The sequence below is a fragment of the Stigmatopora argus genome, chromosome 4, assembly GCF_051989625.1.
Source record: "Stigmatopora argus isolate UIUO_Sarg chromosome 4, RoL_Sarg_1.0, whole genome shotgun sequence".
Taxonomy (NCBI): Eukaryota; Metazoa; Chordata; class Actinopteri; order Syngnathiformes; family Syngnathidae; genus Stigmatopora; species Stigmatopora argus.
The window spans coordinates 7,285,246-7,313,125 of NC_135390.1; the positions used below are offsets into that span (position 1 = coordinate 7,285,246).

A 27,880-nucleotide genomic window follows, 5' to 3' on the forward strand; every position below is an offset into this window, starting at 1 on the left:
ACCCATTTTCGCCTCCTTTAAAAGTGTTGTGCTATAGGTAAATCGGTCTACTTTTGCTGTGCAACTGAAAAAGCAGCGGCTCACATCCCTAGAGTAGCCTCTTCTTTCTCCTGCGCATCATTTTGCGTCAAATCGTTTCTCCTCCACTCAGGATACAGACCCGAGGTGGGAGGTGAAGAAGAAACCAAAGGTAAATTCATATATATATATATATATATATATATATATATATATATATATATATATATATATATATATATATATATATATGTTTGTCATCATGCTCGAAATACCAATGCAGAGATTGATTAGTCAGTGAACATTGATGATGAGACGTATTGCGTGACTGGTGCCATGGCGCATGCGCGCATGCACACACAGCTGATACGGTAAACCTTTTGGAAGCTCCAGACAGTGTAAGCAAAGTCCGCTTTGGAATGATTGTGTTATTAATTGTGTTATAATGTTTGTGTTTCACATGTCATTTGAAAAAACATTTAGGAAAATGCAAAACTTTTGGTACAGATTTATGTTGATAATAATAATATAACCACTAGTGCGAATTTAAGAGCAGGCGTGTTGTGGTGTCAGGTCGGCCAAACGGCTAGTTAGTGATTTAATGAACATTGCAATCAGTTGCATTTGAAAGAAGGAATTTTACACTGCCTGGGGCTTGATTGTTATGAGATACATTTGCAGATCATGATCACCCACCTTTACACTCCCTTTAAATTTAGTGATCTGCTTCTGGTTCTTAGCCTGGTGGAAGAAGAAATTGGTTTATTTGAAAATCAGGGAGGTAAACGTGTGAAAGTGTTTGGAACTACAAGCTGACTACAAAGGGAAGATAAAATTAGGTTTACTAAGAAATTAGCAGCTCTGCAGGTTGAAGTAGAAACTATAGGAGACCAGCTCCCAACCTGATATTTTATGTCTGTGTGTGGTCATTTTATCATACATGAGATGATTTTTGAATTATTGGCAAAGGAAAGGGTCACCCATTGGACAAGTGTTTTGTGTGTTGGTCTCATAGCTCCACGTAAGAGCGAGGGTTCTATCCCAGATGAGTTACGGCCTTCCTGTGTGAAGTTTGCATGTTCTCCCCGGTCTTGTGTGAGTTTACTCTGGGTATGCCGTTTTCCTCCTAAACATGCATGGTATGCTGGTTGAAAAAAATGTGGTGAGCTAGTCAGTTCATGACCTAGTAAAAAATAGATACTAGTAGTTCCACATTACATATAGTGGACATGATTTGGGAAAGAGCCTGAATGAGTGCCTGAGGTTAAGAAGTTCTGGCTCGATGTAGTTGGCCTCACCTTTACGCACAGTTTGGGCTCTGGTGCCTCCTCTTTACAGGTGTTGGACACTCTTCCACCCTGGAGTCGCTCAGGGTGAGAGGCGCCAAGACGATGTGGGCATATCTATGTAATCGGTGCCTGTACATTGGGGTTCACCCTGGAAGACTAGATTGATGGGTAATGGCTGACAAAGCGACATGTGCCTCTGGTGGTCTCTGAAGCAAAAACTCGGACATGGGTGGAGTTCTGGATGTCTCCCTGGTCAGGTGTTCCTGGCATGTCACACTGAGAGGAAGCCACGGAGCCACCTCAGACTATGTCTGAAGACCTTGCCTGGGAACGCCTTGGCATCCTCCTGGATGAAGTGGCTAGGGAGAGGGAAGTCAGCGCTTTCCTGCTGAAGATGCTACCTCCGTGACCCGACCTTGGCTAAGCGTAGGAAGAGATGAGATGAGATGTAGTTGTACTACTTTACTAGATGTCTCAAATGCCCGTGAGAATGTCTTGAAGGTTGAGGTCTTAAAGATGCAAAAGATGTGTCAAAGATCAGGAGGTGTAATATCATCTGCTGGTGTTTCCTCTTTGAACAGTGGATTTCGGACACATTTATTATTTCAGTGGAAATAAAAGGTGACAGATTGTTCCCACCTTGAGATAAGCAAAATTTGATCTGACTGGTTCAATCAGAACTAATTGAAATGAATTGAATCAACGTATTTCTTTGCCTACTGTAATTAAGTTAGAAGCTGGAACATCGAGTTGGCACTTAAGAGGCACTGAATTTTTTTTCTTTGTTGCCACCAAAGGCAAATGTGTCAAATTTAGTGTCAAATGCTCTGCACCAAATGCTGCTTGACACACTGACAAGATTGGCACTTAGCAATAAGGTGATCATCCTGACTGAAATCATGTCCCAAATTCTGTCATGATTGCTAAACAAGCTGCCAGCATTAAGGACTAAGTTTAAATCATTCAGGCAGTGCCAACTCAGAGCAGGATTTATCCTCTGTGTACTTGCAAGAAAAATGATTGTTTGTGAATGGTTAAAAGACGCAGAACTGAATCTCAAGCGAAATATTTAAGAAAAGAAACAGATACAGACTTAAACAGTTGGTTGGCTGGTTGGCCTTTTTATCTTGTACCTCAACTAAAAAATGATAAACACGCATGCTCAACATATATATATATATATATATATATATATATATATATATATATATATATATATATATATATATATATATACATAGTGAAATATGTTTTAGCCCATCAATCCTTTTTCAACACCACTTATCCCTATCAAGGTCATGGGGTGCTGGAGCTTATCCCATCTCATTCCGGCAAAAGGCAGACTACACCCTAAACTGGTTGCCAGTCAGTCGTACGGCACAATCAGAGACAAACAACCATCCACACTCACCACTGTATGGGATTCAATCCCATATTGTCTGCAGCCAGAGTCAAGGAAATGAATCACTACACTGTCAGGGACCGTTCATTTTTTATCTTGTTTTATAATATAGAATAAAGAGATGTGCTCAAATTGGCTGTCGTTTTATTCTATACCTCTGCAACTTGCCTAGCTCTAAGGCCTTGGTCATCTGCAGCTTGAATGCCATTTCCAAGAGCAATGAGAAGAAAAAGACTAACACCACACTGATGACACTTAATCTCATTGGAATTCCTTGTCAGGTTTGACCTTGGAAAGATATTAGCCATTTTAGCAGTGACTCTGTGTCAAGTTGTTTGTGTCAGGGGAGCTGGGCCTACCTGTTTCTAACAGAAATGACATGATTGAATGATTATACTCACTTTGTGATGCCAAACAGAGATGCAATTTAAAGTTTACACTAGAGTTAAATATCCTTGATACGTACATGCATGGAAATGTCTATGTGCAGTGAGCATATTCTCGCAAGCCATGACAACAGAGGACTGCTGACTTATGTGGTCCTCTGATATGTGTAGCACACTGTCTGTTCAATAGAAGCCTTTGCATTTTTAAACAGCATCAGTTACTTTATACTGTCATTGTTTTGGCACTGTTTGCCTTTCTTAATCCCGGTAAGTGCATAGCTCAATGACAGTGTTGAACTGGGTTTTTGTAAGTGTAAGGATGCTGAGCATGGATTATATGATGTGTGTTCTGAATATGGGAAATTAAAGGCTATAATTTGCTGATTGTTTAAAGCCTAGTGGCCTGATGGATGAGTGGTTAGTGTGTCGGCCTCGCAGTTCTAAGGTTGAGGTTTCGATCCCTGGTTCATCTTCAGAGTTTGCATGTTCTCCTCAGGTACTCCGGTTTCCTCCCACATTCAAAGACATGCATGGTAGGCTGATTGAACACTCTAAATTGTCCCTAGGTATAAGAGTGACAGTGAATGGTTGTCTGCCTCCGTGTGCCCATGCAATTGGCTGGGCACCAATTCAGGCTGTTCACTACCTGGTGCCCATAGTTAGCTGGGATAGGGTCCAGCCTCCCACCCATGAGCATTCTGAGGATAAGTGGTTTTAAATGAATAAATGATTGTTTAAAGCCTATTTAAATAAATATTTTGGGGTCAGATTTCAACTCATCAGACATTATCTTATGTAGCCTATTTTGCATAGTTTATTATTTTTATTTTTAACAATGTCTTTGCATTTTTGACCTGCTTATCTCATTCATTTTTTTTCAAGATCCGCTTAGAAAAGTGAGATTTTGACAGAAAATTACAGAAACTCCCACAAACTTAACAAGAATAAAACAATACGTTGTTTCAAAATTGCATTTAGCATTGAAATTATACTTAAGAGTTCCGATTTTTTTTTTTAACGCACTAATGTGTTTGGTTGTTTTAAATATTACTGTTACGATATCACAAACAATTTGGAGTACTGCAAATTACAATTCTAATGTGGCATTAGAGAGATTGCAGAAGGATTTCTGTATTCCTCAATTTTCTTACAGTGGCTAATTTTTGGTGACCCGCTTAGAAATCACACCAACCGAATCCCTGATCAATGCTTTGCATGCATTCTGCTTTGGTAATGTCTTACGTCGCTTCCAGGCTGTTGTGTGTTTTGGAGCACTGCCAGATAACTGCGGAAGAGCACCTGCAATTATTTTGAGGAGAGGTAATCGTGACACCGTAGCCTCTGATTGCCAGCATCTCACACTTTGAGGGGCACAACTCCCTGTACGGTGCAACCGACATCCTGATTACAAATCATCTTATTGATTTGATGGGTGCAAGATGTTTGCTAATAACTATTCTCATGCAATCTGTTAATCTTTGTTGTGATTAAAGAGGTAATCCCAGAAACCATTATTCCCAGTGACAAGGGTAGTATCGTGCACTTACACAAGACTGCCTCATTGGTCAGGGCTGGGATGGTAGGGGGCTCAAGGGGTGAGCAAGACCAAGCATATCAGAATGTTTGCATCTGCTGCAGCCAAACAAAACACATTCAATTAAAAAAAAGAATCAAGTAACAACAACAAAGAGAGAATTACACCTCTTCTAAAAATCAATTACGCCGCATAATCACCCAAAATGATTTTTCTTAAATATGATGATAAATCACAGCCAGGATCAATAGCCTGTGAAGCAACTGCCCTGCCTTGATAACATATCGATCAATATTTAGTATTTAATTAATACCTCAAAGGAGCTTTGAGCCTGTTAACATTGAGTGAAATATTACCAATGATAAAAATGGACCGAAATAAAGGCAACGTAGTTCTGTTAGAATTCTACAGCCCTTCCTCATATGTGTCATTGATCAGTCGATATTTTAGGTGTGATTAAGGAGCCTTTCAAAAGGAAACCCACATGAGTGTGTGTGTGTTTTTAGGGTAGCTGGTGTGGATGCGTGGTAAAACATTCCTCGATCATGTGTGATAGGGATTTGCAACACTTCAAAAGCCAACTGCTGTAAATTGTGCACACTTGGCCATATAAAAGTAATGCGCCCGGAGGTTATTAAAGAGGAGAGTTATGCCAAAAGAAGCATTTATATTATAAAACCGACATTGAAATAATACACTGTAACTCTTAACAATGTTTTCTTGTTTATTTTGTCGCTTAGCTGGTTGTTTATTTCTCCTTTAAGTAGAGTAATCCTAATCTTCGCTCTTGTGTTTAAAGCTTGCTCTCCTGCACTGTTGCTCGTCTTTAGGGGCTTTATGGCTGATTCACTGAACTGCTCGGCACCATATTGTAAAGACCTTCAATTAATTGGCCACTGTGCAACTCTGACAGAAACACTTAGGCAAATAGTTCCAGAGTGATGCTTTTAACTCGACACATTGCGAATATGCACGCGATGGTCCATCTGTAATCTTTTCTTAAGGTTTTAAACACGAGACTGCCAACTGTTTTCCAATTGGATTGACTCTTGGCCTTTCTAATTGGAATCCTTTTGGTTTTGAAAGCGATTAAAATGTATGCATACTGAAACAGACAGGAAGAGTTTTGTCTCTGGCAGATACAACTCAAGATGTGAAGATTTGTCTGTCTGTCGGTCCATCCGTCTGTCCGTCCATCTGTCCGTCCGTCCATCCGTCCATCCATCACTTATCTATGTAGCTAGCTTTTAAAAAAGATTAGACTACTGATTCGGATCACATATCTTTTAATAGAACACATTGCCTTTGTTATGGATGATTTTAAATGTCTCAAGGCTGTTTGGGTGTCTTACCCAGGTCAATAGGAGATTAGTGTACAACAAGGGTCAGCCCAGGTGGTGAGTTTCTTTTAAGCTGATCCTTGACACATGTGCAGCCACACACACACACACACACACACACACACACACACACACACACACACACACACACACACACACAAACACACACACACACACACGCTGGTTGCAGTTATTTTTATCATCATTTGTAATCATTAAACATTAAAAGAAAGGTATAGTAAACAGTGGAGTGAGGCATCAGAGTACAATAGAACAGAGGTGGCCAAGTCCAGTCCTCGAGAGCCTCTATCCAGTCTATTTTCCATGTCTCCCTCCACCAACACACATGAATCAAATAATCGGGATCGTTATCAAGCTTCTGGACACCTTGCTGATGAGTTGATCATTTGATTCAGGTGTGGTATAGGAGGGAGATATGGAAAACAGACAGGATAGGGGCTCTCGAGGACCGGACTTGGCTACCCCTGCACTAGAACTATTATCATTAACATGGTGTTTTTTTTGCTGATTTTGTAAATTAAGTTGTAACATTTTAAATCATTTAGACCAATCATTCAGCCAAAGAAGTCCACAATTTAATTGATCTAGATTTGTAGTAAATAGTTTTGTTGGATTAGTAAAAAAAAAAAGACAATTTGTCTGGAATCAATTATATTTTTATATTGTTTAAATAAAACAGGTATGATATAGGATATGTTTGAAATCTGCACAACATCTATCTCTTGGAGAGATTTTAAAAAAAAGTGGTAGCTATGGGACAATCTTGAGACAAATAGGCAGCTCATCCAAATCTTATCTTGAGACAGTGATTCCAAGTAAGGATATCAATTTGTGACATAATGAATTTTGGCACAAATTCTCAAACATGTTTATTGGTCAAATCAGGAAAAGGGACAGCTGTGAGACATTTGTGAAAACTTGTGTCATTGAACTATGAGAAGCTAATTTCTCACAAGACACATCTGAAAAGTAACACAAAAAAAAGAAAAAAAAAACACTGATAATACCACTTGGGTTTTAATTGATGTTCTTTCACTTCTCGGAGATTTAAATGAGACATGAACAAGATTTAATCTTCAATTTTGTTGTACTAAGGCAGTGGTTCTTAACCTTGTTGGAGTTACCAAACCCCACCAGTTTCATATGCGCATTCACCAAACCCTACTATAGTGTAAAATAATATATGTTTTTTTTTCAAATTCAAGATATATAAATTCCTCGCAGCACGGATTGGCCAAGCAATGTCACGGGATCATCCACAGCCAGTGATGGTCAAGCGGGGCATGTTATCATGAATAGACATGATGAGTCAATGTGTCTTGACCTCCACAGGTGGAGCAGAGGCTTTACTAAAATTACTTTCCAAAGAGATGACTCAAAATGAAGTGTCGCTGCTTCTATCATGAATTTCTGTTGCACTGACAGCACTTAAATGAAAATGGGCAGAGTTTCTTACCTAAAAAAAACATTCACTTCATCAATTTCACCCTCACCACAATCTATAATTTGTTTGTTTTGGGTCAAACTGTGTGGTAGCAATTACACACCTCAACTATGGACTTCAACTGCCAATCCCAATGACTAATCCTTAAAGTTCACAAGGTGCCAAGAGGGCCAATGAGGGTATAACATGAGCTGTGCGGTTCAACTGTCGATGGCATTAATGTAATTGAATTAGAATGGGTGTGTTTGTAGTTCAGCACGCAATAGGTGAAGACCTGATCAAGATTACAGACGCTCCCCTACTTACGAACGCAATTGGTTCCGAGCGATTGTTCATAAGTTGAATTTGTTTGTAAGTTGATTCAGTGCTATATTTTGTATTATAATTTATGTTTAAGGCCGATATAAGTATATTGAAGGTTTATATAAGTGCATTTGTATGTTTAAGGCTTGTATAAGTAACACGCATTGGTTTGAACTGAAAAAAAAAACATTTAATAAAATGGAGAGAATATGTACAGTACTGCAGAGAGAGAGAGAGAGATTTATGTATTAGAAACTGGCCAAAAGAAGCGACCTAATGACGATTGCACAGTTTTCTTCTTTTTTTTCATCATAAATGATGCGGTAGCACTGTATGGCATCATTCAATTGATTTGCAAACTTTGTGCAACGTTCAATATTTGGGTCCTGCTGGTCGATCTTTCTGTTTATAAATGGTACTGACGGTCGAACGATTCAATGCCCGTGAAACGCTCACCACTCTCACGCGCATCAAGCTTCGTTATTATTGCCACTCGTTTCAAATGAAATGGCTTGCCTCTTCCTTGCAACTCCCTCAATAGAAGCCTTTAGCTTTTTACCAACCATATTCAATATTGGATGCATGAGATATTTAATGATACAAATGAAAAAGGTTCTTTGCACACTGGAGATACATTCACGCACTTCCGCATTGCAACGAAGAAGAAGGTAGATGCTGGGTGAGCTGAGCTCTCACAGCGCCAGGCGTCGGTATTAGCGGCGGAAAGAAGTACTACTCCGAAAAAGGCGCGAAATACAAAATTGGACTTGCGAACATTTTTGGACTTAAACGCAATTTGCAGACATGTTCGTATGTACCGTTGTTCGTAAGTTGAATGTTCGTGAGTAGGGGAGCGTCTGTACAGTGAAGAAATTAAAGGCAACTTTGATGTTAACCATTTGGAAAGAATTACTCAAAGAAGTATAATTATTAATTTGTTCAAATGTTACAATGCAGATATGATATTTCAAACATTCATTGCTAATCCTGTTCATTTTTATTTACATGCATTTGGTTGACTGTAATTGGCTGGGAAACTGTTTCCTCGTGGCTGTCTTGATTAGACTCCACCATCCTTGCATCCATCATGAAGATAAGCAGCTCGGAAAATGAATGAATGGATCAGTGGATGAATCCACAATGTTGATAGAAATTAGGTATAATGTCATGAAAGATTATAAATACCTGGCCATGAGACCATGAGTAAGAGGATAATAGGTAGGGACACCCACTAATAACAGGTTTTATTTTGATTTACATTTGTTTTTATTTTTTACTTGTCCAATTTACAATTGCAAATATAGGACATTATGAACATAAATAGATAAAATAAGTTAAGGAAAAATATTCAAAACTAAAGAACGCAAATGCTTGAGGGTAATAAACAATTATTCAGACAGGTTTGTTAAGTTATACAGGCCACTATTATTTATTTATGATGGGAAAAATTTACTATATTCAGAATTACAGCTCTCTAGATGCTACAATTTTATCAGGTCCTGTGAGCCCATATTGATTTTTTTATTTTCTTCTCAGGATAAGAAGACGGAGTTAAAGAGTGCTGGTGAATGGAGAACTTCTCTCAGATTGCTGCTATTCTCCAGCTTATTGCATCCTGTCGTTTGCAGTTTCAGATGATGTCCAGTATGCTGCAGCTGCTGCAGCCAATAAACAAGGTGACTAACAATGGAAGGGAGCTAGGGTAGAAAAAGGGGGAGATGGGATAATAACCGCAGTACACATACCAAGCTATATAAAGGGAGAGGACATCTTACAAGTTCCTTTTGTTATAGAACAGTAGGAGTACATAGAAATGTGTGTAATTGTTTCACAACACATCTGTAGTTTTATTATATCATAATTATTTCTTTAACACATTCTTGCTCTAAATATATTTTCTATATTGCTCAGGGAATGTCATTTAATTTGATATTTACTTCATATTTATTTATAAAAGGATGACTAAAATTCCAATTTACTTACAAAATATGAAACAAGTCAATTGTAATTATCAAAATTATTTTATGATAAACTAATACCTGGCAATTGTGCTCGCTTTAAATCCCTGATTTTTTTTTCACAGTTGCCATAGCATAAAATGAAGTAGCTTTTCAGGACATGAAGCAAAAGTTGTAGGATGTGCTTGTTATTAAAGGATGTGTCCCAATCCCCCATTGTATGTGTCCCCCTTAGACAAATTAATTAATACCGTTACCTCCAGGAAATCCAATCAAAAATTTAATGAAATGGGACAATAGTTTTGTCTCATGTTTTTTTCTTTGTTAGTTTGTTGTGCTTTTTTTGGTAGTAAGTGTAAAAGACAAATTGTGGTTGTAGTCAATAACAGGGGAAATGCTGTTATTGAATACAACCACAATTTGTCTTTTACACCCTTACCTGTGCAGTAGAATTTCAGGTGATTGCTGTAATATGTGCTTTTGTGTAGATCAGATAGAGAGATCAGTGTCAACTTGATAAAAGATCTTTCCTAACTACTAATTAAAATATCCATGCTAATACAATGAAATTTATTTTGAGAAGCTATTACAACACTTTAAGAGCCTGCAGGCTTCCTTTTGTTTTTCAAGTATTCTTTCCATCTTTCTTAATTTCAGAAATGAAGGCATTGTAGTATACCAGGTACTCAAAATCTCATCCGATTTGCTTCCATTTTCCTTTCTCCTCCATTCTCTCTGAGTAAAGTAAAAATCGAATTGATTAAATGAAAACTATGGAAAATGCACTGATGAGATTATCACTGTCAATTACAAAAAATAACAGTTTCTACAAACAATTTAAACAAAATTAGAATTTTTTTCGGCCCGATCTTACCTCTAGGTTAGCGTGACCGGACGTTTGGTCGCCGGATGTTTGGTCGCCGGACGTTTGGTCGCCGGACGTTTGGTCGCCCGGACGTTTGGTCGCCCGGACGTTTGGTCGCCGGACGTTTGGTCGCCCGGGTGAATATAATTTTGAGAGCTGGTTTCAACAGTAGATATTTAGATATTAAACTCTCTCTCTCATGAATATAATTTTGAGAGCCGGTTTCAACATTAAACTCTCTGTCATGTTACCAAACGTCCGGCGACCAAACGTCCGGGCGACCAAACGTCCATGCGACCAAACGTCCGGCGACCAAACGTCCGGCGACCAAATGTCCGAGTACCCTAGGCTAGACTCTTTAGGTACTGTAAGACAAATGGATAAATTAGATCCAACTGCCTTGCTTGCAGAGCTATGAAGCTACACAAAATCATTACTAGTAGTGGCTAACCATAAGCATAAACAGTTGGTCTTCAACTAAGCGGAGATCTAATCCATTGGTACCATTTGTCTAACCATTGGCTATCAGGATAATACTAATTTGTAGGATAACATTCCATACACAAGAAATATCTACAAAGTGTGCACCAAATTGCTTTGTTGTGGATGGTATGCAATGTCAAACAAAGACAGCAGATATGTTGTGATGTAATTTTCAGAATCTCATCATCAATATGTTTATACTTGTTTTTGTATAACCACATGAATTGTGACCTAAAAAATGTGTTCGGCATCGTCTTACACCTTTTTTGAGAATTGACTACTTTAAGGTTATCTTTGGTTATATCTAAAACATGTATTTTAGGCCTCTTTACAGTTAATGAAAGATTTTAATCTGTTCATAGGTTGAAATGTGAGTTTAAGTGTTGTTTATATCACTACAGACCACTGTGAGTTAGGATAATCTCAAGCTTGTCTGCAGCTCAGAACCTACCACAAGCAGAAAAGGATAGAAAAAGAAAGTGAATTCCTATGAGTATAGAAGTGATGCACTACACTGTATGTCAAATAATCTGCAGTCCATGCCATGGACCTATTATTTGTAGACAGTATATCATTATGAGTAATAGCAGAAAAATCAAACTGAGGTCTAAATTCAGTTGTAACAACTATGTTAACTATTATCCAGTAGGGTTAGCTGTCAGAAAGCCATATTTATTGAACCTTACTCAAAGCACACTCTATAATCATTTTTACATGTTTGCCTGCAGGAAGAGGAGGAAATTGCCTTGGCTTAAGCTAGCGTTCAGTCATAAGGATATGGTCAATTTGGTACACAGCCAAAACCATGGCCCTGAGTCACTTTACTGTATGTCTGTTTTGTCAACCATTCCCAGAACGGCAGCTGAATCATACTGTAAAATTAATAGGAACAAATTCGTGGGAAACAACAAGAGCCCTGAATTTGTATTATTTGTGTTCCACTATAGAAGTTCTTAATATGATTAATATTAATTATTTTAAAAATATATTTATATTTTTCTTCTATATTATTATTTGTTAATTTATTAACATGCTCTTTTACACAATTATTCTTTATAATAACTAATTAATATAAACAATTTAACAAATTCGGGCAATGTGGCTAATTGTCAGGTGCACTCTGACATCAAGAAATTATAGTAATATAATGTAAATTTGTACTACAATTATGATTACTCCTTCTGAAATATGTCAACATTTTGGAGTACCTCTTAATTCAGCATCTTCAAGTGTGCTTTTAAGGTAGAAGTACTAATAATCCATCCATCTTCCATACCCTGCATCCTTGTAAGGGTTGCGGGGGTTGCTGGACTCTATCCCGTCTGACTTCAGGCGAAAAGCAGATTACACCCTAGTCTGGTCACCAGTCAGCCACAGGGCACACACTGAGATCCCATCCGCTGATCCGCACTCACAATCATACTTCCAAAAGCGGGAATCGAGCCCACGCCTGCCCCCACCGAAGTTAGTTTCGTGAACCTCTACACCAGGGGTGTCAGAATCGGGTTGGTTCGCGGGCCGCTTTAACGTCAACTTGATTTCACGTGGGCCGGACCATTTTAGATATAATATTTATTATAATATACTTATTTTTTCTAAATGGATTAAAAGAACTGGATTAAAAGCCCTGAATATTCAGTTTTTTATAGATCTAAAACAATGTTTATTTTAGCTTTTTTATATATATTTTTAGATTTTACAAAATGATTTTTAAACTAAAAACAGAAAAAAAATATTAAAAAATTACAATTATTGATTTAAAAGGGAAATTTAATATACATCTATACTTTTCATTTTAATTTGATCCTAAAACATAAAGTCGGCACTCATGATTTACTTTCCCGGGCCACACAAAATGATGCGGCGGGCCAGATTTGGCCCCCTGGCCGCCACTTTGACACATGTGCTCCACATCATCAGGCGGCCTATTACTAATAATGACATTTCTAAATAAAATTCCTGCAACTACCATATTTTTTTTACTGTGTGGCCATTGAGAATGATTAAAACTCTCCCATTCCCTCAATCATTTGACAACAATTTATCTTATTCATTTTTTTTCCATAATAATTTTGAAGGAATTTTGGTTTTACATTTTTGTATGTATGAAGCACACATGTTTACTTCCTATGGACCTGGTAAATGATGTGAGCCAGCCAGAAGACAGAAAGGTCTTTACCAGTGTTATTGATGCTGTATTTCTCCCATTATGATGGAAAAGCTCACAACTAGATAAAGGAGCCCTTGGAGATTAGTGTAGAGCACTGGCATTAATAAAGTGCAGGTACTTTCCACTCAGGAACACCCTTTTTGTTTAGCTCCCAGGTACTATATACGTATAACATTGATGCACGCGAGCGTGCTTTCACATCTTCTGGGAAAATTAGACTTTTCCGTTGTGTTTATAACCAAAATACATTGTAAAAAGAAATCCCCTGCCACAATCGCCAGGGATCATTTGTTTTGGACTCTGACAGAGACCACTCAGAGAGCCTATGACAACAAAATAGTATTCTTTCTGACAACTTGTACAGTTATTGTAAGAAGATATGTCAACATTTTATTTTAGGAGTAGTAGTGTGCGTGATATGAAACCACAGACAAAATACCTCAACTTGAAGTTTGTGTTTGACAGCAATTTTTATTTTTGGATTCATGTTGCAAAAGACTTCACATCTAATCTAGCTGTCTTCTTTCAGAAGTTAAGAGATTTCTCCTCAGCTTGTTTTCTTCTAAAATGATAAACATCTCTTCCCACTTGTTGTATATTCAGTTCCCACAATTACTGTATTTTTCCCCCTCACCATTATAAGACAATTATATGACTGGTATTCATGCTCACCACTTCCAGTTGACGTCAAATCTAAATAGATCTCATAAAGTTTTATTCCCACAGTGTACGTCAAGCCTAAACATGCACACTCCTTTCGTTTGAATATTTCCCAACTGTGCAGGAGAACAGAGGTGACTTGTCATTCAGCTGACCCTTAAAGTGGCCGGATAGAGGCCAGAAGAGGGGTGGGGGGTGAAATGTGGAAGGAGGAATAAGGCCAAGGTCAAGAAAGCTAATTTGTTTCCTGCAGAGGCAGACCACACACTAGTTGCACAAGAGGCACTTTGATGTTGTTAAGGGGGCATAACCTGGAGCTTAGTTCATCAACCACCGGGTTCATTGCATTGTACAGGAAGACATTTTCGTTTATTGTTGTTTCATTTGTTGTTTTTGCTGCGAATATTTAGACAATAATTGCTTAATGTTTAAGCATGTCTTAACAAGCCTCACTTTCAGTCAACATTTCCCAATGTTCCTATCCAGTAAAATGGAACCACTAAGGATGAATTCAATGCGTTCCAGAATGCCTCTAAACCTTTATTTAGTCAGATTTTAATAACAACAATACAAAGAAAAAACAATGAATAATAATGGAAAGAGAATTAATCCATCCTAAGGCCAAAATGGGAAATGCCAGTTTTCATGTCATGCAACCTGGCCAAACCTGTCTTCTTTTGTTGAATGCACATATTCAGTAGATGTAGTATATTGGAGGCACCCCGGCGGCTGAGTGGTTAGTGCGTCGGCCTCATAGTTCTGGGGTACTGGGTCCTGGTCCTCTTGTGGAGTTTGCATGTTTTCCCGGGCTTGGCTTCCATTCAAATTTCATGATGCACAAGTAGTTAACTGTCGATAGTACATATAGGAGTTGTAATTTGCATTTCCAAATGAGGGACACTGTTGTCAACTCTATCCTTAATCCTGCCGGCGCAAAGGTTGCCAATTGTAGCTGCAAAGTATACAACATAAACAAAAATATGGCAGAACAAGAGGATGACGTTGTTAACATTTTATCTGTGATACAACCACATGTTATCTATCAAATGCTCACTAGATTATATGACATGAAACACTGTTTTGGTCAGCAGCTTGCTGCTTTTACAGTCACCGTCAAAGAGGAAATAAATGTATTTGCCACCTCTAGGGCACACATGGCAGGTTTGTGTATCCTGTAAAGCAGTGGTTAATCACTCTCTGCATAAACCTCGTAGCCTTGAGTGGGGAAAAGCCATCAGCCAGAGAGGTAAACGTTTATGCTACCAGGCTCTTACACGTAAAAAAAAAATGCCAGAACCAGTAATTCACAGACAGTACTGTTAATTTCCATAGGGTAAAACCTATGTCTCTAAAGGTATCAATGTTCTGATGATGAATGCTGTATGCGTAATAATGGACCAAAATTTTAATTTGTAGCTTTTTTGTTTGTTTCTTTATAATTAGCACCTTTGAGCTGTATTCCATTAGCACTCTTATAATCTCTGCTTTTGCTAATTAAGCAAAGTGAAAATAGATTAGACACCTTTTTAGAACAAAGGTCAACGATGGCACTGTCTCAACCTGTTTGTTTGTTTGTTGTTTGAGAGAGAGAGAGAGAGAGAGGGAGAGAGAGAGAGAGAGAGAGAGATGTAGATAGAGAGAACAAGAGATATATAGTATAGATATAATTGTGTTTCCCTCAGTCCTAAATTTCAACTTTTTCGTTTCTTTTTTAAATACTCTGCTACCGAAAGGACCATGGTCCAATTTTTTGGGGGGTGGATATTGTAACAAATGACATGTAAAGTCAATAAAAGCTTTATGCTGAAATATTGGCACAAATCAACGACCTTTCTAATGAGTCTGTAAGACATGCCATGGCTGTCAAATAGGAGGAATAAGGACCCTCATCCTTCTCTAATCTCCCTTTTCTGACCAATTGATCGCACTTTCATATCCATTAGGATAGCTTTGGAGCTGCTGTGATGAATGGCCAATCACAGGCACACATTTTCAAGGCCAAAGTGGACCGAATTAAATTAAATACAGTAATACCTTGACATTCGAGTGCCCCGACATACGAGCAATTTGAGAGTAAAATTCCGAGCAAATATTTACCTTGAGATACGAGACACATTTTGAGATACGAGCATACGAGATAGCCAGGTGGCCGACGCGAGAGCTTGCTTATGATTTCAGCACACCGTCTTTCTCGCTACATTTCCCTTGTGTAAAGATCTCTACGAGAACTGGGCGGAGCGTTGCATATTCCCGTGTTTTTTCCCGTTAGGCAGTGCAGAATACAAAGGGAACAACAATGGATCCAAAGCAAGCAGGTGGAATGAAAAGTTGTACAAAAGAAGCAAGCACAAAATAATAATACGAGAGTGGTGTACGCGTGGCAGAGCCTGCTCGCCAACACGAGATGAGTACTTCTCGCACAAGTTGTGTGCATCATTTTTGGAATATTTTGAAGGAAAGACAAAGGCAAACAACCCTCAATAGGTTCCTTTTAAGTCAGGGTGGAGGCGGGGCAAAAAGAGCCAAGAAAGGTAAAAAATTATAAAACAAATTTAGAATTAAGTTTAGTGTAAGGTTAGATTAAATTTATTTTTGAATGTGTCTGTATAGTAATCGAAGTTTATTTAAATGTGCTTATGTTACTATGTTACGAGCCTGTTGACGTGTAAAATCTCTCTCTCTCTGTAATCTACCTGATCAGGAACCACAAAATGTAAGTTTTGGTTAGCATTCTTTTATTGTATTCCATACTATAGAAATATTGCCATTCTTTAAATAACCACGCCCCTTTGACTTTTCCAACATTGATTTTCAGTTGGATTCAAAGTGGTGCACTATTGTGAGCATGATTATTACCCAAACATTCTTTCTACTTCAGCACCCTCATCCACACCTCTGTCAATGAAAAAGAAAAAATATGTGTTATGCATGAGAACCAACTGACAAAAGGGGATAAACAGAGCGAAACAAGAGAATTTAATAAAGTGCAACAAGGCAGAAAGGATTGCGCAAGTAGTGAATGGTGACTCTGCTTTCACCTCCTTTACAACTTCTGCCTGCTTAAACACTTTTACATGTGCCCCTTTATCTGCGTCTGCATTCTCAGGCCAAGGAATCAGTTGAAACAGAGAGAGAGACGCTCATTTAGCTTTTCTTCTTTTTTTTATGTTGACCAAGGATGGCCACCATCTGTGCAAACTGTCTGACTCTTCTGCTTCCCCAGCCCCATGCCTTTTTGTCTTTTTCTAGGCTTTTGTGTTATTGTATATGCCAAAATAGCACTATTATATATATATATTTTTTTATTAAATTGTCCAAAAGTAATAATTCACCAGTCACTGTGTGTGACCATTTAGTGGTGTTTTTTGTCTTGTTCATTGTCATTTTATCCACAAATTCAGCCTTCAATTGTTTTTATTTTCTCTCAAATGTGGCATCAAAAGCCCTCCACTAAGATCAACACCAACACAGAAGTGTGAAAAAGCTTTAGATTATGCAGTTTCACTAATGTGCCTCTTTATTCCTTAAAAACAAAAGTGCTGAATGTTGTCACATCGATAAGCCTTCATTTGCTCCTCTAACAAAAAGTTGACGATTGCACAACAGTATTATATTTCTGAATAGACAAGCATCTTCATCAGACCAGCAGGGGGGCCATTAAAAAGGAGAATGAACACAATAATTGTCATTTTCAAATAAATCCACTTCCAAATGGGATTCCGACTGAGGAATTGTTGTAAAAGCTATAATTTTCTGCTAAAACATGACACACTCACAAGGGACTTTGCTAATGAACTCAAGAGTGTGCAAACTCATTCCAATGTCTAAGATAAAGTATTGCAAATGCATCCAGTGAGGTAAATTGTTTACCAAACTTTTTCGTATTGTGTCATTGCTATATTTTCAATACAGGGAACTAATGATCTTTCTATGTGTGGCTTTTGCGTGGCTATACGTAACCACAAAATAGAGTATTTTGTATTTAGGGTTGATTAGGTTTAGATGCGATGAATTTCATTAAGGTTGAGGTTCACTTCCCTCAGACATAGTCTGACATTGTTACCATGTGTCTGTCTGTAGTTGTGCTATATTTGACTTATGACCAATGAATTGGGTTGGTCAGCTTTATGATAGTATACTAGCATGTTAGATTAAACTTACATTTTAAATATGGCAAATGTGGATTTGAGTGTAGATGTTTGTGTGTTTACACTGAAGTCTGTGCAGTTAGGGTCGCAGGGGGTGCTGGAGCCAATCCCAGCTATCTCCCGGCCAGAGGTGGGGGGGACACCCTAAATCGGTGGCCAGCCGATCGCGGGGCACAAGGAGACGGACAACCATGCACAGTCACACCCATACCTAAGGGCAATTTAGTGTCCAACCAGCCTACTATGCAATTTTTTGGAATGTGGGAAGAAACCAGAGTACCTGGAGAAAACCCATGCGATGGTGGATTCATAGGATCGACTACAATATTGACAAGGGCCCGCTAAATTTTAAGCGAATTCTATGTTTTTCCATGACAGAAGATACATTTTGATGATGGAAGTTGCCGCTGCTGCACCTGGAAGTAAAGCTAGAAGTTCAGCAGGCCCAGAGAAACCACAATGCATCTAATGTCGGTAGTATGCGAGGAAGCTGCAATTGTGCTTGGCGCAAAGCCATTGACAGCCAAGAGTTCCTAGTAGTTGTGGGATGGGCCAGAAAGATAGAATTCTAGGTGATGTCACCCTAGGCCTAGACCATTTTCACCCTGCCCAAAAAATCCTGGCAGCTCTCACAAAGAAAAAGTTTCTTGTCATAACTAAGAGATTCAGCACTCAATTGTTCTTAGCATGTTTAATATATTTAGAAACAAATCATTAAAATGAGCGGAATCTCCCTTTAATACGTATAGAATATTAAATATTGTACAATAGGAGCTTCTAGAATATGGGAATAAATAACTGGAGTTGTCAAGAGAAAATCATACAGAAACAGGGACAGAATGCAACTCAACATAAGCATTTGAGCCTACAATATCTGAACTGTTAGGCAGATATGCCAATCACTCACCCAATGTGCCCCCAGCAAACATGATCAAAGTGAATATCTGTGATTATTTATCATACTGTACACCTAATAATCAAATGCGATTGGCTATTCAATTCTGTGACAGGCAATTGACGTTTGTGCATTGACGTACCTTTAAAATTCTTCAGACTGTGTAAGAGAATACATTCTTTGATGCTTTGGCTTGATAATAAAACGTCTAGACACCAACTAAATGAATTTCCCTAAAGAATTTGTGTCATCGGTTTGAGAGCTAGACTCTGTACTCTTGGGTGCTGTTTAAAATACTGTCTTTTAAATCAATGCTCTTCTCCACTGTTCCTTTAATTGAGCTTGGTGGCATGCAGTGAAGACCATTTGTCTTTTGGTGAAAGAGGAAACAGTTAAGTCCTTAAAGCTAAGTACTACATGTACTTTTTTTAAAGGTGTTTGTACTCTCAAAAAAATACATATTTTGATTTATTTTGCTGAAAGGAAAAGCTGACATATGTAATGTTCACAAGGATGTACATGTGACTCTCGATATTACAGGTGTATCTCTTTTATAACGTCACCCATTAACAAATTCCCTAATTGCGAAGTTTTCCCAGGTTCGATGGAAATGTTTGGGGTTTTATTCATGACATTCTGGAAAATAAATGAACACACAAACCTGAGAAAAACATTTGGCATTTTTTTATTACATGTAAAGGCAAATGTAGGCGTCTGAGTGATGTTGTTATGCACAATTCTTTTTTATTATATTTTATATTTATATTGTATTATATTTTTTATTTTGAATTGTTTGAAAAGATGAAAAAACACCAAGTAACATAAGCCCTCACAGCTCACACAAGGCAAAACTGCGTTATTAATATTTTTATTTTACATTATTTTCTCACTATAAAGTTTCTCTTCCCTTTGCTGTTATGATTTACACTACATTTTTCATTCTGTCTTCTCCATGAGTGGTAGTGAGGACTTGAATTAAAGTCAGCAAACATTAGAGTGCTGATGGAGCTGATGTTCAAATACTAATAGTTTTTATTAATTGTTATATTTCTACTGAATATATATTTTGTGATGTAACATAATAGACTGCCAGTATTATCATAAAAAGTGTAAAGTGCAAACCGGCCTTCCATAAATATTTTTTGGGATGTGGGAGCACCTGGAGAAAACCCACGCGAGCCTGGGGAGAACATGCAAATTTCCCACCGGAAGGACCTGGGATCAAAAATACACCCGCATCTGATACAGCGCCCTTTCAGGTGCACCGCGCCTATAGGTTTGAAAATATAGTACATATTTCATTTTTTTATGTTTATATTTATCCATTCAAACCGAGAAAGTAGGGTGCTAGATTTCAATATGTTTATGTCACTGCCTGAATCCTCTAAATGGCATGGCAAACTGCCCCGGTTACCATAGCTATGTGAGGGTTCAAACACATTAATCACAAGGATTTAGGTTTCTCTCTGCTCTTTTATTTTTCAAAAAGACATTGAATCTCCCAGACATCCTTTATGAAGCAGATTTATGATGTTTAATATATTTGTGTGTAGATCACGAGCAGTTCCTCTGAAAGGTAACAGTTTATGAGGGGAGGAACAGTGCATGTTGTGGTCTCTGTCAGCAGACTTTATGTCTGTTTGTGCCCAGTGAATACTTAAGGATGAATACGGCAAAGTCTGTCTTTGCTACAAGAATTTAATATGTGGCACAAAGACAATGTTATCTCTCATGTGCAACAAACCCTTGCGAATTGATTGTACTTTAGTATTGTCGTCCATTAGTGTTTATGACTGAAATACCGACTAACTCAATAAATGCATCAACAACACTACAAATAGTTTGTAGTAATGTGTTATTAGGGCTATAATTTGTGCCTTTAGAAACTGAATCTGAAAAGGCTAAGATGAATCTAAATTGCTTAACTTGAATCTGACTGATTTAATTTGAATCTGAATTACTTGACTTGTAAATAATGTAATTTGAAATTTTATTTTTTATTTGAATCAATGCATTATAAACTGAATGTGAATCACTGGTTTATGATTTGTTAAATAGGTTTAATTCCAAGTTTACTTTTTCAAATTCACTTTGTCAAATTTAAATTCAACTCAAAAAATTCAAATTGCCCGCTTGATGACGTTAAGGTTCAGTCGCCTGACTTTGGTGCAGGCAGGTATGGGCTTGATTCCCGCTGGTGGCGGTATGAATGTGAGTACGGATGGTCATCTGTCTCTTCGTGTGCCCTACAGTTCGCTGGCGACCAGTCTACGGTGTAATCTGCCTTTCGCCCGAAGTTAGTTGGGATAGGGTCCAGCAACCCTTAAGAGGATGCACGGTTTGGAAGATGAATGAATTAATGAAAAATTAAAATTGTAAATTTTAAGTTCAAGTCTGAAAATTCAGATTCATATTTAATTTCAGATATTTATGTCTCTTATCCAAATATTTTTGGCAAAAACAATCAATCGTGAGACAATGATCATTACATCAGCCAATGAATAATTTTGCTGTTGAGCACATGACAACATTTAAGTTAAATAATTCAGATTGAAGTTAAGCACACTAGTAACTCTAGTTACGAATGTCTCTAAATACAAAATATTCAGGTTACAAAAATCTTCAATGGAAACATTTTGTCTCTAGGTACGAAAGAAATTACAAGTTACGAAACAGAATTTTAAATATTCTACCGACCCCTTGTAGCCTCCTGGAGTATTTTATTTTGACATTGCCGTGACAGAGTTGCTCTCCCATTGGCTATTACTGGGGTAGTGGCCACCAGCATAGTTTGACTGTGCCCATCTTTTTGTGTTCCACACATATTTCATACACATTTGGTATACTTTTATCATTTTCAGGTGTAGTATTGGGGATCTTAGAATGGTTGGAACAAATCAAAGCTTTTACATGTAAAATGTTTCTACTTACAAAAAAAATCATGGTTATGAAACCACTACTGAAGCAAATTAATTTCTTAAGCTTAGATAACAGTGTTTTTCAGATTCATTTTAGAATTTTCAGACTTGGTTTCAGATGGCAAACATATCAGGACATATGCACACACTTTTTTTTAAAAAAAATCATTTACTTATTATCACAAAAGTTATGTTTATTTGTCCCGCTCCCCTCATCTGTAGAGAGGATGTCGCCATAAATATCCTAAGTAAAATATCCAAGTAACTTCTGGTAACAAAAATAGAATCACGATGTGATCTTTTTTTCTTTTTTTATTAGTGATCAGTCAGATTATATTGATATGGTCTGACAGAGTGACATGACAAATTAGGGAACAAGTTCTTTCCTTCATTTTCTGAACCGCTTATACTCACAAGGGTCATGGAGCGGACTGGACCTTATCTCAGTTGACTTTGGGCACCAGTCGGGGGACACCCTGAATTGGTGGCCCGTACGCATTAGATTAAAATTTGAGATTTACGGATCTGAATGTCAAATAATTTACTACCTTTGACGGTGATATAGTACTAGATGTCAATGATTTTGACTGGGAGATCTTGCATTGAATGAGTTAATGCTTAATGCTGTTGTCATGTCAAACTAAACAGGCTGCTCTTCAGAATAGTAGACATACTGACTACAATTTAATGATTGTAATCTTCAACATTGTAGCAACTTTTCGTGGGTCAACAGGCTTCGGTCACTGAGTGGAAAATATCTAACCCCTCTTTTGATCCCCATAATAGGAGCCATGTTTCTTCCTTGGCTCTCTTTTTCTGCTCGAGCAAGCTGGCGGTTAGCAACTCCAGCAGTGTGTCATCTTCTTCCCGTGTGATCAAACTTGCAGCGTGTCTCCCTTGCGGGATCTTTGATACACCAATTTTGGTGTTAATTAATCAAAAAATATTTATTTTTTCATTAGCGATGCAGCTGGTCTATGCTCTACAGAAGTTTCTCAGAGTTTTGTTTTCAAGCTGGTGCTGATTTTTACTGGGTATGAATTTAAAGAGGCTGCTGGGGGATTCTGCGTTAGCACAGTTACACACAATTATTCGAAGCACACATGGCCACAGATATGCAAATTGCAAGCTATAGCCACACACTGAAATAAAAGCAACATTGAATAAAGTACAAATACACAACTTATGATTTTCATTCAGGACCCGCAGTCTTGGTTGGGAATGCTGTGTTGCGTTTAAGGTTTTATCTCACAGATAGCAGTGGTAGCTCTGCACCGTTTCTCTAATGTGCCTCTCCTTGACTGGCTCGATTGTTGACAAAGTCAGGGGGTTGAGCCACACACATTTTCTCTCTGGGTAGCACCCTTTAATCTCGTAACAGCTTCTGGTTCTAGTTCCTGTTGGTTGTAAACAAATCTAATTTTGCATTTCCTGTAGTCTAGACAACATCCAACCAGCAAAATTGGTAAGCATGTGCAGCTCAGTGGCAAACATGCTTTACCACCACACCAAGTATGAAATTAACACGAATACACTAAAATTCATTAAGATATAGAGATAACTGGAACGGGTGTAGGGTTTAGGATTAGTTTTGCAAAATTTTCAAAGGTGATCTATCAATGCAACTTTGCCACTTTTCCACCTCAGGGTCATATGTAAATTGTAGCCTACGCCACTGGATTTTCAGTGATTCCTCACTGAGCTGGTTGCCAGTCAGTCAAATGGCACATACAGAGAAAAGCAATCATCATGGTGTTGCCTTCACTGGGTGAGAATGTAACCCATCCTGCATCTGCCAAAATCCTGTATAGTACACTCTCTGGGACAGATGCTATTTCCAGTTGAATGGAATCGAGCTCAGTTCAAATCAGTTTAGATACTATTAAACTGTCTTAGCAGTTTTTTCTCTGTAAATATTTTGTAAAGGAAATGATCAAGTAAAATTATATGCATTTATTTTAGTTCACTAGAGTGCAAGTGTTCCCACCCACTGTTCTGCTCAACTAAACAGGAAAAGGAGGATGAAGAAGAGAAGCAAAGGAGCACAAACAGAAATTATTATTGATTTAATCACATAATCAGTGGCGAACACTTGAGGCCAGATAGCAAATCCATAATAGCCTCCCCACATAACCACCCTTACAAATTTACCATCAAAGCCCTCCGTGCACACACAGCAAACAGAGGAACCTGGGGTCACCTTCAGTCACCAGCAAAATATTGACATTCCTAATGCTTCTATATGTTTTTGAGTTAAGCGTTATCAATCACCGATAAGAGCTTTATGCTTCTAAAGCATAACTCCTATGGCAGAAGGATTACAGCATCACTTTTTTTTTTCTTGAATAACCTTAACATATCTTGTCAGACAAAGCAAGAGCAAGGTAAAATCAATGTTGTCACAGGGAAACGTTTTCCCATAGATGTTAGTTTAATGTGTGTGCAGATTAGATGCAGGAATACAATTCACAGGTATAAGGGTTCACAATTTGTCTGGTTAAAATAATAGACAGAGGGACTTGCTGGATAGACGACTGGGATGTAACAATTGCATGTACAGTCAGTTCACAAAACCCTATTTTTTTCAAAGTTTTGCAGGCTTAGTTTTATACTCGGGTCTTTAGTATGTGTTTTGCTCCCAGCCTGCATAATGTTTGTTCTTGGTCTCATAAAATAAAATCTCCCACAAAATGCAGCTTACACTCCAGTGCGTTACTGTTACTGTGTTGTCCAAATATACTGGATAGGCTTCAGCACCTCTGCAAACCTTGTAAGGATTAGGTTTAAATTGCTTGCAAATTTGTTTTGTCTGGTATGCCAATTATCCAAACCTTCACTTACTTTGAATGCATTGTTATCGGCCAGTCATTGTATCGGTCAATCCACTGATTGGTTGGTCATAAGCCTGATCAGACAAAAGCATCACTAAAACAACAAATGTGTCCATGTTTATGCCTTTTTTTCTTTTTTAATAGAAAGATGTTCTCGATAATTATTGAATATCCAAAACCATCATCCTTATAATTTGTCTAAGTGTAGATGAGAATTGGCAAAATTGACACAGATTTAAATTTGAAATCTGCCTCAACAACCATCTTCACAGTCATCTATCTATTAGCTTGCCTATCCTTGGCCATCTTGCCCGGGGCAATGGAAGCCTAATTGTTTACCAAAGGGTTGCGGCTCATTTGCTACTGGAGATTGGGCCTAATTAACACTAACTTGTCTGAACACAGAGGAGTGCTGTCCACTCCGCTTTAATCTAATCTGTACTCTTTCAAAAATAATGAGATCATTTACACCTCATTAACGGGCAATGTAATGTCGCTGCATTAATCATAATGATTGCTTATCATTTCACTTTGCAATATTATCTCCTCTAATGAAACTGTTCACACAACTGCCAAGTGGGCCTTAATTGGTCGTGTAAAATCACAGTGCACGCGGCAGATTGTCACCACGTGTGAAGTTCTAATTTGCATCGAGGAAGGAGTATATATCAAAAATGACTAAGGGTTTGATCAAAGATCGAATGGGGCTTTGAGAAACTTGCATTTGAAAACATATGGACAATGGGAGAAGAGTAATGATAAGTGCAGACATGGTATACAAAAAATCATTTCAAATGACTGTAAACGTTGTCTCCTTTATAGGAGAAATATTGAGCATATGGATGTGACGTTGCCTTCAATCTGCTCCCTGCTTTGGCCTAACACACTGAGACCAAGGTAAGAAATGTATGAATGCAAAATTCCACTTATTCCACTCCAAACCTACTCCATCTGCTTCATTTTCCCCAGTGAGCCAGTCTTTACAGGTTTGACTGTTAGTGGTTAATAAACTGCTCAAACCAGTGACTACACACCATCCGGCTTCAGCATATGACCCATTTGAAGAGGCCATGCTCGACTGCAGCGGCAACATTGAGGCTACTGGCACTTTTGGCTTATGAAGATTTTGTTGGTGTATGTCATTTGCTCCTTCCTCTTGGCCAGAGAGTCTAGCTACTAATAATAGTGGTTCTTGGCATGATGAACCAACAGGAAAAGTTTGGCTAATTGAAATCTGAGTAGCGTGTCACAGATTTGAGAAGACGGATGCTTAATCAAACAGTTATACTACAACAAAACTTTCATTCATTCATTCATTCATTCATTTTCTGAACCACTTATCCTCACAAAGCGTTGCGGGTGGGATTGGAGTCGATCCCCATAATTTAATGTTAGTATACTTCTGGCGGCCCGGCGGCTTGAGTGAGGTAGCTTGTTGGCATCACAGCTCTGGGGTCCTGAGTTCTACCTGTATAGAGTTTGCATGTTCTCCCCGGGCCTGCGTGGGTTTTCTCTGGGTACTCTGGTTTCCTCCCACATTCCAAAGACATGCATGTTAGGCTGATGGGACACTCTAAATGCCCCTAGGTATGGTTGTGAGTGTGAATGGTTGTTCGTCTGCTTGTGCCCTGCGATCTGCTGGCCACTGATACAGGGTGTCCCCCGCCTCTAGCCTGAAGTCAGCTGGGATAGGCTCCAGCACCCCCTGCAACCCTAGTGAGGATAAAGCAGTTCAGAAAATGAAAGAATGAATGAATAGTGTACTTCTTTCACCATCCATTGTCTTTTGCCTGCACTAAACATTCCATTCCTTGTACATTAATTAATTTCACCCTTTAATTGAACCCCTCCAAATTTTGGAAGCAACCTAAAATTGTAAATTGTAATTAAATACCAAGGAATATATATTTACAATATTTAACAACATCCAAGTTAGCCCATTAAATATGGGAATGATTTGGAGCTAAAAAATTGATAACATTTTTGGTGAATTATGAATTTAATATACAAAAGGAAGACTACCATTTTACCGCCTCTGCAGTTTATGAAAGGCCCTTGTTAACATCCACGGTGGAGTCAGGATCAAACGGAGTGCTGGCATCATACTCGTGCTGATATGATTTATTCTCTCCCAGAGGACCTTTCTAATGAACAGAGATGTATGCTCAGCTGCCCTGTACATGTAACCTCTGTGTGCTCTGTGGCTTGCTCCGCTGTAATATGATAAGTGCCTTGTCGATAGCTTGTATGATATGCTAATCATACTAAAACACTGTGCCTCAGGCGGTCTCCTTGTTTATTTATGAATGTTTGACCTAAGGGAAAGGAATAATCGGCTTTTCTCTGAACTCTCTAACCCTGGGGGCCAAGAGAATTGCCAATCACACATATGGGAGTACTATAATTCCACAATCCCTTATTCTCACTCACTCTGCCACCACAAAACCTACAGGTATAGTTTGAAATGACAGATACAGGCAAATGACTTACCATTTCCTCCTTCCGGTCACTGTACCAAATTGGCAACTGATGTCCTATGAATAAAGAGGCACTTAAACACATTGCTTATAATGTTCAGTACAACATTTTCATTGAGTTAATGTGGTGCAATATGACTTCTTAATTTTAAATTAGTTTCACAATATTAAAATGTCAGAAAACTGAGGTACCAATTTCCCTTTGAGAAGAAACTGATTGCATGGATTCCGCTGGAATTAAACATAGCCTTCAAAAGTTTGTGATGGATCAGATCATTTTTGTTTTCAATTGAAAGTCAAAAAGTCAAATCTTATTTCCCAATGAGATGCTAAATAAATAGAACGTATAGTCAAGACAAGTCAGTGGACCCTGAATTACTTCTGGTTATCGTAATGTAAAAATGAGTCATGGATCGACTTTAATCTTGTAATTTTACGACTTATTTCTCCCGATATTAATTAAATGCCCTCGTATTATGCCAAGACCTGTTCTGTATTCACACAGAAAAAAAAACCATGAAACCCAATAACTACCGGTTCACATAATGTATAAAAAAGTAACAAAACGACTTTAATCTCTTAATATTATGATTTTTGTATTGTAAAATTATGATTTAGTATGACTTAATGTTCGTATTCTCATCATTGTAATATTAGGAGGCATAGTATTACGGTACACGGTCGATTGGTCGCTGATATTTTGGTCGCCGGTCTTTTGGTCGCCGGTCTTTTGGTCGC

At 38.1% G+C, this 27,880-nt stretch overlaps 1 long non-coding RNA gene across 1 annotated transcript; it reads left to right on the plus strand.

Annotated features, from left to right (window-relative positions):
• The first annotated feature begins 21 nt into the window (after window positions 1-21).
• Window positions 22-27,588, plus strand: LOC144073326 (uncharacterized). Its single transcript, XR_013300059.1, has 4 exons — window positions 22-190; window positions 9,274-9,413; window positions 25,488-25,562; window positions 25,635-27,588. It is a non-coding gene; the product is annotated as an uncharacterized LOC144073326 (long non-coding RNA).
• Window positions 27,589-27,880: the final 292 nt, after the last annotated feature.